This window comes from Carettochelys insculpta, chromosome 10 (assembly GCF_033958435.1).
Source record: "Carettochelys insculpta isolate YL-2023 chromosome 10, ASM3395843v1, whole genome shotgun sequence".
In the NCBI taxonomy this organism is placed as follows: domain Eukaryota; kingdom Metazoa; phylum Chordata; order Testudines; family Carettochelyidae; genus Carettochelys; species Carettochelys insculpta.
Genome location: NC_134146.1, coordinates 14,351,693 through 14,367,496, shown reverse-complemented (window position 1 = coordinate 14,367,496; position 15,804 = coordinate 14,351,693). Strand labels below are relative to the sequence as shown.

Sequence of the window (15,804 nt, the reverse complement as noted above, 5' to 3'; positions counted from 1 at the left end):
CCTGCCGTAGGTGTACCACCTCCTTGGCACCTGCTACTGCCTTTGCAAGTCCACCATCTGCAGTCTGGGGCCAGCCAAAGCTGGGGTAAGCAGTCATTTTGATGTGTGTCTGAGACTGGACTATGGGTGACACCAGATCCTATTCCTCAGTTCCTCAGCAGGCTCTTCCTATTCCTCTCAGCTCTGCTCTGTGCATAGCCCACTCTATCCACCTGGAGTCATCTTATTTCCAAGGGTCCATAGCCAGTTGGTGGACTGCCTCAGTTACAATTTCCTCACTCTCACATGGCTGCTCTGAGTGGGTGTGCTCCACTCTGTCTTCCAAAAGCAGGGCTTTGCCTGTCTGGACCTCTTTGTGTCCCGGAGCAATTGCAAGTGTCCTCAGTTTTGCTCCTTCAGGGTCTTCAGTCCTGGTTCCTTAGTGGATGTGTTCTTGAGTCTGTGGAAATTGGGGCTGTTCTACACCTTTCCCCATTTCCCCCTCGTGCACAAGGTGCTCCTCAAGATTCTCTCAGACAGGGTGGATGTTATCCTGAGAGCCCTGGCTTGGGCTTATCAGCTCTGCTACTCAATGGAGCTTTTGGTGCTTCCTCCTATTCTGCTTCCAGACTTCATCACATAGGACCACAGTCATCTGAACCGCCTGGAACTGTGTTCCATTTACCTCACCTTGTGGCATCTTCATTGTTGAACCTCATCGAACAGTTGTGCTGAGGACAAATGTGGCATGTCCTCATCAGCAGCCACAAGCCACCCATGCAGCACTCAAAGGATGCTCTTCTCCTGTTAGTGTCAGCTCAACCTCATACCTCTGTCTGCCTTCATCCTGCAGGTGTTGGATTGCCTTGTTCACTTGAAGCGGCAAGGAAACGTTTCTTCCCTCATGGTCCATATAGAGGTCGTCTCAGCCTTCCATCCACAGGAGGGTGAGCGTTCTTATTTTCACAAACCTCATCATGGGGTGCTTTCTCAAAGCCACGGACTGCCTTCACCCTCTGGCTGGTTCTTAACTCCGTGCTCTGGGTGCTTATGCCCTGCACCTCTTGAACCTTTGGTCATGTGTTCCTTCCTTTATCTCTCTTGGAAAGTGGCTTCCTTGATGGTTACTACCTCTGCCAAAAGGGTGTTGGCGCCACCATACATCTGTATTTCATAAGGACATGGTTCACCCTTACCCAGCTTTCTTTCAGAAAGGGGTCTCTGACTTTCATACTGGCCAGGATATTTTCAGTCCTTTGTTTTATCCTAAGCCTCACAGCTCCCCACTGGAGCAGCTACCACACTCTCTTGGTGCAAGGCAGGCACTTGGCTTCTACATTGGAAGGACCTTGCCCTTTTACAAGACTTTGCAGCTCTTTGTGGCTATAGCTGATCATACGAAAGGTCTCCCGGTTTGATTACAGCACATCCCTTCTTGGATCATGTCCTACATGCAAACGCCCTACAGCCTCACTAAGGTTATCCTGCTGCTTCTATGTGAGCTTGAGCCTCCTCAACTGTGTTCATGGCTCATGTGTTTTTCCAGGAAATCTGAGCTGGTACGTTGTCTTCTGCGCACATGTTGCTATTGCACAACAGTCTAGGTGAGACACAGCCTTTGGTGCCTCAGTCCTTGAATCAGCCGTGCGCTGACTGCAGCCTCTCCTCCTGGGTATGGCTTGTGAATCACTTGCCTCAAATAGATATGAGCAAGCACTCAAAGAAGGGAAAAAATGGTTACTTACCTTTGTTACCGTTGTCCTCTGAGATGTGTTGCTCGTATCTATTCAGTGTCTACCATCCTTCCCCACTGTTTGGAGTAGCTGGCAAGAAAGAAGGTTAGGGTTAAGTTGGGTTGTCAGGGTCATATATAAGGTTCCACACTGGTACCAGTCTGGTGGCTCCACAGCTGATCCAATGGGTAGCCGCTAGGGTAGAACTTTCCAACAGTCATGTACACAGCACATGCAAATCTAACATGAATAGAATGAACAACACCTGTTGCAGAGTTTTGCAGGTGAGCAACAATTTTTTCTAGATGGAATTCTCCAGCTCTTAGAGCTGGAATCAGGAATAATAAAGCAATAAGTACGTATAAAATGTAGCGCTAGGACAATGGATGTTGTTGGATCAGAGTACAACTGGACTAGACAGCCCCGGCTGCCTGGAGCCACTCCGGCTGGTGGGCTGGAGTAGAGCCCATTGGCCTGATCTCTGCTGGTCCAGCAAATTTCTCTCATTTGGGACCACTCAAGTTCCAAGGGTGCCGGACCAGGGAGGTACAAACTGTAATTTAGCCTAAAAGAAGCGGCACATTTTAAATGACTGCTACTGTGATCAAAATATTATCTTGAGTATCATCATATTAGATTTTGTTTTTCCTTCTCATTCTAAGTAACTTTAATCCAGGGGTTCTCCAACTTCATGGTGGTGGACTGGATGATGCAGAGAACAAGAGCGGATGCATTAAGGGGTATCAGATTGACATCCTGTTCCACGTTGGAAGACCTTGACTTTACGGATGATCTTGCATTGCTTTCCCACGCCCATCAATGCATGCAAGAAAAGACATGATGCCTATGCACTGTTGGATGCCAGGTTGGACAAAGAGTTAACCAAAAAAAAACCACTGTCCACATAGATTCACCAGCACCAATCAAGATAGATGATGCAGACTTACCCAGCCCAGACAGCTTTACATACTTAGGCAGGATCATCTGCCATGGTGGACGCACCAAGAAGGACATCCAGAGCAGACTGAGCAAGGCCAGAAATGTCCTTAAAGTATGAATGATGCATGGAGATCTGCTCGGTACAATGTCCACACCAAGCTTAAGCTGTACCAGAGCTGTGTCGCATCAACACTACTCTACAGCTCAGAGTGCTGGCAAATGGCAGAGTGCGACCTTGCCATGCTTGCATCATTTTGCCCCACTAGCCTTTGCAAGATACTTCACATCTTTGGCCAAAGACAATGTCCAACCACAGCCTGCTCCTGTGATGCCACCAGGAGGGTATGACCACGATCATCATGAGAAGACGCTGGAGATGGATAGTGCATGTGATGAGAAGAGAGGCAGACACCATTGTAAAGATAGCACTTCACTGGATGCCTGAAGGAAGACAGAAACATGGGAGGCCTAAGACAACATGGCGGCATACTGGTGAGGCAGACGTGAAGAGAATAAACTACAACTGGGACACACTGGAGAAAAAGGCCAAATATAGAGAAGTGGAGGCACCGTTGTTGCTGCCCTACATGCCAGTGGGCATAATAGGCTTTAACTAACTAACTCTCCAACTTCATTGCACCGCAGTTCCCTTCTGACAACAAAAATTACTACACAGCCTCAGCAGATACTCAAGCCTGCACACACCCCGCAGTGAAGGTGGGATGGGGGACAAAAGCCAAAATGCCTTTAGGCTTTGGCTTCAGCCTGGGGCAGTTGGGCTTGGGATTTGGCATTGGACTTGGTTGGGCTCAGCCAGTCTCAGCTAGCCCCAGCAGCTCCATTTAAGACAGGAATGGGAGCCACTTTGGGGCCTGCAACCATGTTTTGAGAATTGCTGCTAATCCAAGTGACTTGCAACACTTGGAAAATGTGTCCCCCGCCCCAGCATCCTCTCCCCTGTCCTCCAAAAAACTTATTTGCATTGTAAACCAGTTACTGGTTTTGGGTTCTAGATGTGCATTTGCCTGAAAGGTTTGCAAAGGAGAGAAACTAGTTATAAAACCAGACTGTGTACAGTTCCCAGATATGGTAGATGGAAGTATTTACAAATATACAAAACACTGTATGCACAGCTTATTCACATCTCTTATGAAGTCTTCATATCACTAAATTACCATCTACATTTGGTGTCATGCTGTATTTCATATTCTGTAAATACAGAAAAGCTTAAGTTCACGGTCCATTTTAATTGCAACTTTAAGTTAGCATGTTTATCTTGACTTCTGAATAGTCTGTTTCTTGTGTAATGCTCAAAGAATGTAACCTTCATGGAATAATGTCCTTAGGGTTTCTGTGACTTACATTCCTTTTGGAATTGAGCAAGATGCAACTGTTAGTATCTTTCCCACAGTATTCATCCGTCATGTTAAATGTCATTTCCCTGAATGTGTAAACACATGCAGATTGATCTACAGCACATTGAAATTTAAAATGTCCTAAGCATTACAGTTCCTCTTTAACTCCCAGTTCAGCAAGTTGTTCGAAATGCGCAGGAAATCAGTACAACATGAAAAGCAGTAACTTTGGTCAAAATTTAAGTTAGTGAGTTTTTTTGATAGTGCTCTAAGAACATACTCAGTTTGCTCTGTCACACTGCTGCCATGGTTATTGTGGTAGCTGCCCCTCTGACCTCTTTGCTGGCCTTTCTGGATGGACCCTGTAGGGTCTCAAACACTTAACTTTCAAGGTGGTTGGACCCCAGAGTTTTCCTGCTCTTTGAGTGCTTGCTCATGTCCATTTACCAGGAGGTGCATGTGATTGCCACATGCACCAGGGCCAGACATTTTTCCCTTAGCAGTATCTGTAGGAGACAGGCCTGGTTGCCCCCTGGATGGCATGCATGTGCCACGCTGTATGAGGCACTACCAGCCCCTCCCATTCTCACTTCCATCTTGCTGCATGTGGCAGTTCTTGAATGGTTCCTGCTGAAGTGAATGCACTGTCTGCAGTGGGTAATGGGTGGCTGACTCGGGTGCTGAAAGCCTAGGAGGGAAGGGGTAGAAGGATACGGCTTTATTGTAGCTCCTGTTTTTGACAAGTAACAGCAAAAATACATTTAATGAGGTGAAACCTTTGAAATCTGGGGCTCAAGGATAAGTTAACATGAACAAGGGTACATCAAATACAATTTAAAACAAGGAAACCTGAAGGCATAACCCATCTTGTCCCAGATATAAATAGGGGGTGCTTTATGCTAAAATCCATTAAGTACCCACTTGTGGGGGAGCATCACCCATAAGGTATAGCTTAGTCCAGGAGTTCATAAAATACATATAGTAATGGGTGCAGCGCTCCCTAACTACAACATGTGCTGCCTGTCCTGGAAACAGGAAGTTCCCATTGACTGGTTCAAAATTTTGCTGGGGAGTAGGGCAGTGTGCGAAGCTACACAAACCCCAGCTGGCAATCTTCAGAGCGTGGCTCTGCGCACAGTGTTGGGGACAGGGCTGTCAAGGAGCTTGACAGAGGCTCTGGATGGATTTTGCCCATCCCTGCCTTTGGAGTACACTTCTGTACATAGGTACAAACAAGTTACACATCATTACTGATCAAAACAAAAAAACAGTCCAGTAGCACTTTAAAGACTAACAAAATAATTCATTAGGTGATGAGCTTTCGTGGGACAGACCCACTTCTTCAGATCATGGTCCTACTAGAATAGACTCAATATTTAAGAGACAGAGAACCATTGAATCTGTTCTGGTATGACTGATCTGAAGAAGTGGGTCTGTCCCACAAAAGCTCATCACCTAATAAATTATTTTGTTTAAAGTGCTACTGGACTGGCTTTTTTGTCTTGATAGTATATAGACTAGCATGGCTATCTCTCTGTTACTATTCATCATTCCTGATGTAACTTAGATACCACCAGAGGTTTTTTCCAAAAAAAGAAAAGTCCCGGTATTCACTCCTGCAGCTGGGAGTTGGCTGGGGCATCGAGCCCCCCTGGCAGTCCCAGCCATGGGATCCCCAGCCGTGGTAATGCTACAAAAAAGCCCTGGAATACCACCCATTGACCTGTACCTCATGGTTCATCAGAACATCTGCATCCATCATGCTGTCAGTTTATAGCCTGTCCTGAACCTGGGTTGGTATGTCCCAGTTATCTGTGTGGAATGTGGTGGTACCAAGGTGTTTTTAAACAAGGTCTAATGTCTCTAAAATGTGCTCACATCCTGTACCTAGAAACAATTAGTGTGTCTGCACTTTTAACACTGTTCATGCCAAGTTATGTGAGCGGGGTCTGTGGCTTGCTGGGTGCTTAACTTTGCTTTATGTTAGCAAAGTCTTGATCATTGTTACCTAGGGCTCTGACCCCATGGGCTTATGTTTTTAGGCCCTTATTACACGCCTCTTCTGAGGTCTGCAACATTGCACTTCAGAGAACAACAAGAAGCCTTGTGGCACCTTATAGACTGACAGATATTTTGGATCATAAGCTTTCATGGGCAACAACCCGCTTCCATCAGATGATGAAGCAGGTCTTTGCCCATGAAAGCTTATGCTCCAAAATATCTGTTAGCTTATAAGGTACCACAAGACTTCTTGTTGTTTTCGAAGCTACAGACTAACATGGCTACCTCTCTGATTATTCCACTTAAGAGCATCACAGTGCCTGTGTCATAGCTGCTTCCTGTTGAGGTGGAGTGTTTTTCTTGATACTCAACTATATAGTTGAGGACTTCTAAAATAAAGGGTTGCACAGCCCTCAATGCTAATTGTACCTCCCTAGTGTGCATTTCTCTGTAGGTTAATGCAGAACCAAAAAACAGTACCAAATAACATCTGTTATTCCTATTGCAATAGGCTGAAAAAAGCTGCTGGAAGTTACTTTTTTGAGTTGTTTTGGATCATGAACATTCAGTTTAGTCTGAAGCTTTGACCATAAAGGGTATATCTATAATGCAAACTAATAGTCCACGGCAGAGCCTGGGTCTGTAGACTTTGGGTTGTGGAGCTCATGCTGTGGTGCTCAAAATAGCCATGTAGATGTTTTTGGCTTTGGCTTCAGCCCTTTTCTGGGCTTCTGAGCCCAAATGGGACCATCCGTATGGCTGTTTCCAGTTCTGCAGCGCAAGCATTAGTCTGTACGCTTGAACTCCAAGACTCGCTGCAGTCGGAGTTCTAGCTACAACTTGGTAACACTTCTACAAAACAAAATACTAGTTTGTTTGCATAGGATGGAGAAGAAAAATTGAAAGAAGCTGCTTACAAATATTTGATCTGGTAACAAAGTTGCAGCTGATGGGACTCGCCTTAATCATATCCCATCTAAAAGAGAAACGTGTGGGGTCCACCACTCTTTAAATTTCTCTCACCATTTCTTCACCTCTGCTCTCTATTTTAGCTGAAAAGGATTTCATGAGGCTCCTTTGGGAGCCTGCTAATGTTTCTTGATCAGTCAGAGGAATGGCAGCTGTTCTCAATAAATAATATGTATTTCCCAAGTTAGTGAATAGGGTGAACCCTCCAAGCCTATAGCCCTAAAGAATGAAAAAAATTGATCTTTACTCTCTGCTCAGGACTGTAAATTTGCTTTGTGTATATGTGAATTTTAAAGTTTTCCGTGGACGCTCATGCACACCCAGACGCGCACACTCTTTTAGTCTCTCAGTTTTAGTTTTATTTCCCTGCAGTAAAACTCAGAAATGTATGGGGTCATGGGCTAAGCCAGACTGGAGCAGTATCAATACTTTTGGTGAGTGAATATGTATTGGAGTGAGTGCTTCAAGTTAGACACAGTAATTGGAGGCTTTGGGAAAGGTTCAGGAGACAAGTAATAGGATACAGCATGTGTCTGAAAATTATTGCCATTTACTTGCCTTTATAATGATTTAATAGTCTTGGCAACTGCTAGTGACTCGTGTTGGTAGCCTCTCTTGAGATCAAGCATTGACTGCATACACAGTGAAATATCCTCTCCCTCCTAGAGGGATCTTCCTAAAGAACACAGGTAGGTATTGTGGGAAATTTGCACACCAGTAGTTCATGCTGATGTGACGTATTTATCAGTGTGGCTGGCCTGAGCTCACACGGCTTGCTTTTTTCTAAGCAAGTGACAGCATAGTGGCATTTACATGAGTTACAGCGTGTTCTTACTTTCATTTTCAGCTGCAGTATTGCTTAGCAGTGTGTGTGTTCTGGTTTGCTGTATGTCTAGCTCAGTGGTTCCCAAGCTTTTCCCGACGGGGACCCCCTTTGACAATTCAGGAAGACTTGGTGACCCAAGGCAATTCAAAAATGGGGGTGGGGGAGGGAAGAGGCAGAGCCGTGACTAGCTAATTTTGTTCCTGAAGCAAGAATATAAAATTGTGCTGCCTCATGTTTTATATATTCAAAGTAGTTATTTCATAGAAAAGGGGAAATATATTAATAAAATAACTACATTTACGATAGTTAGTCAGAGCTGTGGTGGTGGAAAGACACTCATCTCCAAGCTGATCCCCCCCCCCCCCCCCCGGCTTGAACCCCACAATCAGGTGCTTGGGGAGTCTCACACTCGGGGGCTAGAGGAGTCCTACTGAGGGGTAGGAGTCACACTCAGGGTCTGGAGGGGGCTAAGGGAGTCACACTCTAGGGCTGCATTGGGCTAGGAGAGTCACACTTGGGCTGGAGGGGGCTACAGGGGGCTAGGGAGTCACAGTCGGGGGCTAGGAGTCACTTGGGCTGCACTGGTTAGGGGAGTCACTTGGGCTAGGAGAGTCACACTCGGGCTGGAGGAGGCTAAAGGACTCTCACTCAGGCTAGGAGTCCCACTCGGGCTAAGTCACTCAGGGTGGAAGGAGCTAGGGGAGGCCCAGGGACCCCCACTTCTGGAAGCCAGCTGAGACACAGTGCTCCAGTTATCTGTGCCAGTCACCTGGGGGCAGGGAGAACCCCGACTCCTGCAGCTGGAAGTTGGCTGGGGCACAGAGCCCTGTCCAGTAGCACCAGCTGTGGGACCTCTGCTGGGGTCTGTGGGGACCATCTCTGGCAGAGGCTGGGAGCTGATAAGCTCTGCCCTCCCTCCCAACCTCGGACCTTACCTGAGCTGGGTGCAGCTCCTCAGGTATGCACTTTCCTGCAGCTGAAGTGGTTCTCAATTGGCTTAACTGCCTGACAGCTGTTAATTCAATTAAGAAGTTGAGAACCACTTCAGAAGCATGAATGGCTTCTTAATAGCCACCCGTGGAGCTGCCCTCCCCAGCCCAGCCATCAATCCTTTTGAAATGTAATCATGACCCATGTTTGGGTTCGGACCCATAAACTGGGAAACCCTGGTCTAGCTGGAGTTGCCCTTTGTCTGCAACGGTCGGAGAATGTAATTGTACCTTCTGGAACTAAAACTAAAGAAAGGAAATACTTCTTATTTTGGCCATATTTGCACATTCTACTGGTGCTGAAATACTTAATTTTATAAACCCATCTGCACTTCAGCAGTAGCATCCCTCAAGCCTTCTTAACTATAATTTCACTGATGTAAATAATATCCCTAAATATCTTGGCAGACTCCTCCATGAGGGCATTGGAAAATGAAATTGACACTTTCCTTGAGTAGATTCGGCTTGCTCTCAGCTGTGTGCTGTTCTCTTAATTTAGTCATTTCCTCACAAAGTGTGGCATAAACCAAATATTTTAGACTATAGGAATTAGCTAAGCTCCAGTTTCTCAATAGCTGTGCTCAAAATAAACGCTTAACATTTTTCCTTCCTCTTCCACCACCCCCTTTGCCTCTCTTGCTTAGGTTCACGTAGAAGAGTGGGTTTTTTTCCTGTTAATGGCATACCAACCAAGTAGTTTAATATGGCTAAAGAGCCTGGGTTTGGAAGAGTGTAATCAGGGTCTTATGTGTATTAAACTAAATACCTTCTGAAGATCCCTCTTTCTCTGATATGCTGAACTTTTCTGCAGTAGTGTAATAGGAACAGAAAGTATTCATAGTAAAAGCTGAAACTTAGACATTGGTAGGGTTTTTAATATCTGAAGATAAATACGTGAATACATATTAAAGCTTGCATCTAATTGTTTTAGTGGTCAGGTACAGATAAGGAATGTGCTCATTTCAAGGATTAGGTGTGATGATATCAAGTGCAGTATGTTACAAATAGAGTAGCTGATATAAAGACTTTATACAGAGAAAGAGAATTAAAGACATTGAAATAAGTAACGCAACCAACTTCTCCATCGGATCACTTCTCCTCCCCATAACTCCATCCACAGAGATAAAATATATATTTGCCCAAACTATGTCCTTTATCTCTATGAATTCCTTGCACTTAGCGTGGAAGAAAATAGCAGATGCTGACGTGTAGACATATGAAAATTATTTTTTATTATAGTGTCAGTGCATCATCGAAAGCGCTTTAATTCTTCACTCAAATTCTTTACCTTTCTTATTTTTTAAGTAGTCCGAGCATCTCACAAATCAGGTACTGCTGTCAAAAGCTCAAGTTAGAGACTAGAAGCCTGGACCCAACCGTAACTATGGAGACACATCTGTAATATTTAAGATGTCTGGAGAATGCTTCAGAATGTCACCAAATGTTTAACTCCTAAAATCCAGAATGCCATGACCAGAGAAAAACGTTCATAAAAACTGATGGCTGGGATATATATTTTTGGTGCTTTCATATAAGAAAAAAAAACTGTTCTCTTTTTCTCTGGGGCTGCAGCATTTGAGCATTGAGAGGGCGTAAGATGACCCAGGGAGTACTGTGCTGGTTGGGCCACCTCATTTGCTCTGTATTTTCAACTTGCTGTGATTTAGGAGCACTCCCATAAATAGCACTTCTCTCATTCTGCATCTGAGAGCAGGGAGAACAAGAGTCCCTACTGGCAAGCTTTCCCCAGCTGCTTCTGGGTAATTTTATGCAGGTGCCATTGCTGCAGTGAATTTAGACACGCCTTCAGCTGGCGCAGTGCCCTGGACGTAACTGTAGTATAGCTATACATTGAGTAGATCTGCTAATACCTTCAATTACTATGTTTTGCTTTCTTGCTATCTTCCACTTTAAGATCCTGCTTATAATTTTTTCATATTTGAACCATATGGAGTGGAAGTTTCCATTCACAGTTTCTGCCTCTCCATATGTTCTTCTGGAAAATTTTAACCAAAATGCTTCAGCCTTTTCTAAGAGCAAGTCTTGAAGTTAAGAGATTTGCTGTTCTCTCCTTTGAGAAGCTCTCCTACTCTTGTGCTTTGGATCAGGGATGCAAAACTTAGCGGAAGGAGATCTGTATGTCAGGGATATGACTTCTGCTCTATCAATATAACTGACCACATCTGGGTGGATTATTTGCCTTTTGAAAATAAGAAGTTGCACAAAATCTTCAGAGATTCTTAAGATTTTAGTCGCTAAATTCTAGCTGCATTGATCGTGCTTCACCTTGAGGCTGAGCAAGTCTTTCCTTACTTTTAAAAGTCACTAAAAACCTGACTTGCAACAGCTTCATTAATAAATAAAGGTGCAGAGCTTTACTGTTCAGGCGGTGCTTGGGAACAGTCACTGGTCTTTTTGTTAATCCACAGGTGGCATGGTTTTGAGCAAGCTCTCTGCTGCATGGGGGAGGAGGGGCAGGGCTGAGCTCTTACCTTGTATGCGGATGAAAATTGGCTTGTGAGCTATTTTTTGGCCCCAGCCCAGATCCTTCACCATAATTCCCTGCCGTAGCCTGGAACCCTCCCTGGAGCCCCGAATGCCTCATTTCTGGTTCCACCCTATGGCGCACACCACTAGCTAGATCTCTAACCCCCTGCCACAGCCCAATGAAATTGAGGTGCGGGGGCAGGGGGAGAGCAATGGAGGGAGGGTGGATGGAATGAGTGGAGGGGGCTTGGAAAAGGGATGGGGCAAGGATGGGGCCTTGGGATGGGAGGTAGGGTGGGCTGTTTGGTTGTGTGACTAGATAGTTGGAACCCTCCTTCCAGGATCTGCAACAAATGAGAAATGGTCCTACTACAGACAGCATCCTCTTTCACTATTCATTTGCAGAGCAAGTTCATCCACTGCACTGAGTGAACCAAGTGGCCTGTGGAAGATAGGGTTGTAATGATTACAAACTTGATCTTAATGCTTACATTCAAATGGGTCAAAATAAGTGAGGAGGGTGTTACCATCCTTTTTTTTTTTTTTTTGCATGTGTAATATTTAATGCAAGATTATCTGCCTCTATTAAAAAGCAGTGTGATCCATTGGTAGTACTGTACAGGAGCTAGATGCAAATGTTTCAGTGGAACCTGTGTGTCATGGTAACTTCAAGATATCTGTGTAAGAAAACTACAGGGGAGATGATCTCCAAGCAAGGTTGTGGGACCGCATCAAGTTAAAATGTGAAGAACCTAAACTTAGGGGCCATGTCTACCCTAGGCTGAAACTTGGAAATGGCCATGCAAATGGCTATCTGTGGTTAGGAATAAGGGCATTTGGAAGTTGCCGGGGTCTTTTCGAAAAATAGCCCCATCTGGATGAGCTGTGTCAATTTTGAAGTGCCGCGGCTGCCGGCATTCTAATGAGGCGCTGAATATGTATTTCAGCGCTTCATTAGTAAACTTCGAAATGGCCATTTGCATGGCCATTTCCAAGTTTTGGGATAGCGTAGTGGTAGCGAGGGTGTGTGTACATTAAGAACTAACTTTGAAGTTAACTTCGAAGTCGGGCTACTTTGAAGTAGCCACCAGAGAGTCTACACACATTTTCCCTTCAAAGTGAGTCCAACTTCAAAGTCCTTACTCCATTCCCAGGAATGGAGTAGTGCCCTGTTTCGAAGTTTAACTTCAAAGGCCGTGTCTACATGTGCCCCAAACTTCGAAACGGCCACGCAAATGGCCATTTCGAAGTTTACTAATGAAGCACTGAAATGCATATTCAGCGCTTCATTAGCATGCGGGCGGCCGTGGCACTTCGAAATTGACGCGGCTTGCCGCCGCGCGCCTCGTCCAGACGGGGCTCCTTTTCGAAAGGACCCCGCCTACTTTGAAGTCCCCTTATTCCCATCAGCTCATAGGAATAAGGGGACTTCGAAGTAGGCGGGGTCCTTTCGAAAAGGAGCCCCGTCTGGACGAGGTGCGCGGCGGCGAGCCGCCTCAATTTCGAAGTGCCGCGGCCGCCCGCATGCTAATGAGGCGCTGAATATGCATTTCAGCGCTTCATTAGTAAATTTTGAAATGGCCATTTGCGTGGCCATTTCGAAGTTTGGGGCACGTGTAGACGTAGCCAAAGTAGGGTGTGTGTAGACTCTCAGCTTCGAAGTTTTACTTTGAAGTAAGCAACTTTGAAGTTCGTTTTGTAGTGTAGATAGAGCCTTAGAGTACAAGTGATTCAGTAAAAGGACATATCTGTTAAGACTTCTAATTTTTTCATTCACCTGCTCCACTACAGTGCTATTTCATTAAACGTGCCTTCTGTTGGCTGTACGGCTTGTGTTGTCTCTTAGTAGCAATATAGGGAATGACTTTGTAGACATGCTGTTGTGAAACATTGCAGGGGTAACGTGTTTAAGGCTGTCAAAACATAAAAAAGCAGTCAAAACATAAAAAAAGCAGTCAAGTAGCACTTTAAAGGCTAACAAAATAATTTGTTAGATGATGAGCTTTCATGCGATAGACCCACTTCCTCAGATCATAGCCATACCAGAATAGACTCAATATATAAAGCACAGAGGTCCAAAAATTGTTATCGAGGTTGACAAATCAGAAAAATTGTTAACAAGGCTGGCTATTCAACGTGTTAAGGCTGGTGAGAGTAGGGAATAGTTGGAAGGGTGAATTTGTTCAGAATCACTAAACTGGTGCTTTTCACAATCTTTGGAGCATCATTAACAGCAAGATTGCAATGTATGGTTCAACCATGTGCCCATTTTAACCCAATGATAAAATGTGGCAGGGTAAGATCAAATTATTCAGCATAGTGGCTATGTCTACACTAGCCAAAAACTTGGAAATGGCCATGCAAATGGCCATTTCGAAGTTTGCAAATGAAGCACTGAAATACATATTCAGTGCTTCATTAGCATGCAGGCGGCCGCGGCACTTCGAAATTGACGTGGCTCGCCCAGACGGGGCTCCTTTTCGAAAGGACCCCGCCTACTTCGAAGTTCCCTTATTCCCATCCGCTCATAGGAATCAGGGGACTTTGAAGTAGGCGGGGTCCTTTCGAAAAGGAGCCCCGTCTGGATGAGCCGCGTGGCGGCGAGCCACGTCAATTTCGAAGTGCTGCGGCCGCCTGCATGCTAATGAAGCGCTGAATATGTATTTCAGCACTTCATTAGTAAACTTCGAAATGGCCATTTGCATGGCCATTTCGAAGGTTTTGGCTAGTGTGGACACGGCCAGTATGAGGTTACAAAAAGCATGGTTTTAACCCCACATTATTCTTGTTAGTTTTGTGCATAACTAAGTAAAGGCTAAAAATTGCATAATATTAATTCTACACCTACAACTGTGCCAGTATGAAACTGAAATATGTAAATTTTCACAGTTTCCAGAGTAGGCAGTGATGCTGTTACACAGGTGCTTGATATTGGTACAGGTTAAGCGTGAGGTAATTTTGGTGCCTGGGGAGGTGGGATAGGGCCGTGATCTACCCATGTCCATCACCTCTGGTGCTTCCAGTGCTACCACGAGCAGGTAAAACTCTGTCTCTCTTTGCTTTTGGGAGTGTAAGCAGCAGGATTGTAGATCCACATTCTGGTGGCTACACGGTACTGGTCAGAGAGTCCTTTGTCGTACCCACAGAAAAATCACAATATTCCTGTGTTTCTTAAGACAGAATATTTTGAAAGCTTTCTATGGAATTTAGGTGCCCATCTTCCACAGAAAAGTCAGTGATACTCTCATCTGCTCTTTAAGTTCTTGTTACAGTAAATTCTTTCATGGCCAGCAGCCCAAGGACCGGGAGGTTGCTGGGTATTCAAATATTCTGGTTAATAGAGAAGTATACCTAGCAATGCATGACATTAAAGAAAAAGATTTGATCTTAAAAATGCATGTGGAGTACTTTATTTATGAACAGTAGTGTTGCACACTGTGAACCCTGCTGTGTTTACTTTCACTATGCTGTATTTATGGAAAATGTAGCAAAAACTTACTTATGGTTAAAATGCCAGTTACTTGAGAGTTCTGGATGATAGAATGCTGGATATGGAAGAGCTTACTGTACATGCCATGTGTTGTTTAAAAAAATGCTTAGCAGAATTGGTTTGTTGAACAGATCTCCTAGGAAACTCTCTTACCTAATTGTATTTACTCTTGATAGTAATATTTCATATTTTTGTTGCTATTATTTTTCTCCCCCAGCCCATTGGTATAGATTTAAGTATAAAACTTTCTCACTGGGTCAAGTATTAAGCCCCTTTGTAAGCATGCTCAGTTCATGTAAATGTTGGTGTGAATGTATTTGAATTTGCCCTACTGTATGGCAACTCATCTTTATCATCCTGCACTTTATTAATTGCAGAATCCATGAAAATTTGTGGACGTTTTTGGGTTTCCTTTGCCTCAGCAAGTAGGTTTTCTAGCAATGCAGTTGACATTTTATATCTTTCGTGCCTTCACTGACACCTACAAAGCTGCAAACAAGAAAAAAGGAAGAAAGCTTTCCCAAGAATTTTTTCATTAGCCCCAAGAATTCCCTTTATTTTAGTTATTAATTACAGAAAATTTACAGGTAGCTGGGAGCACACTGATGACCATTTAAGTGCTGTGGAAAGAGGTTTGCCATATCTTGTGAATGGAAGTACTTGAACTATAGGGAATGGTACAGGTATCAAGCCAGTTTCACTGTTGTCTCCGCTGTTCCACTAAGTGAGGCAGATGAACTGAACTAAATTTTTAAAAATTAGGACACTTGCCCCATTCCAGAACAGGAACTATAGAAATTACACTGGTTCCATTTTCATCTGGGACAGGGAGATATGGGGGAGGGGTGGCTCCTCCGGGCTGCACCAAGCCCTGGGGAGCTGGCACCCCCCCTTCAGCTCCAGGGAAGAGACTGGGAAGTGGTGGCCACTGCTGCTCTTGCCCTGGAGCCCCAGCCCCTGAGGGCCTAAATAGGGGACATTTCATTTCTTTTTTTTTAAAATAAGTGGGGTGCCTTTTTGGCGTCCCAAATATGGG

General features: G+C 44.6%; 1 protein-coding gene across 1 annotated transcript in view; it reads left to right on the top strand.

Annotated features, from left to right (window-relative positions):
• SPSB4 (splA/ryanodine receptor domain and SOCS box containing 4) overlaps positions 1-15,804 on the top strand; it is a 162,827-nt gene that overhangs the window by 35,315 nt on the left and 111,708 nt on the right. The gene's annotated exons all lie outside the window — the stretch shown is intronic.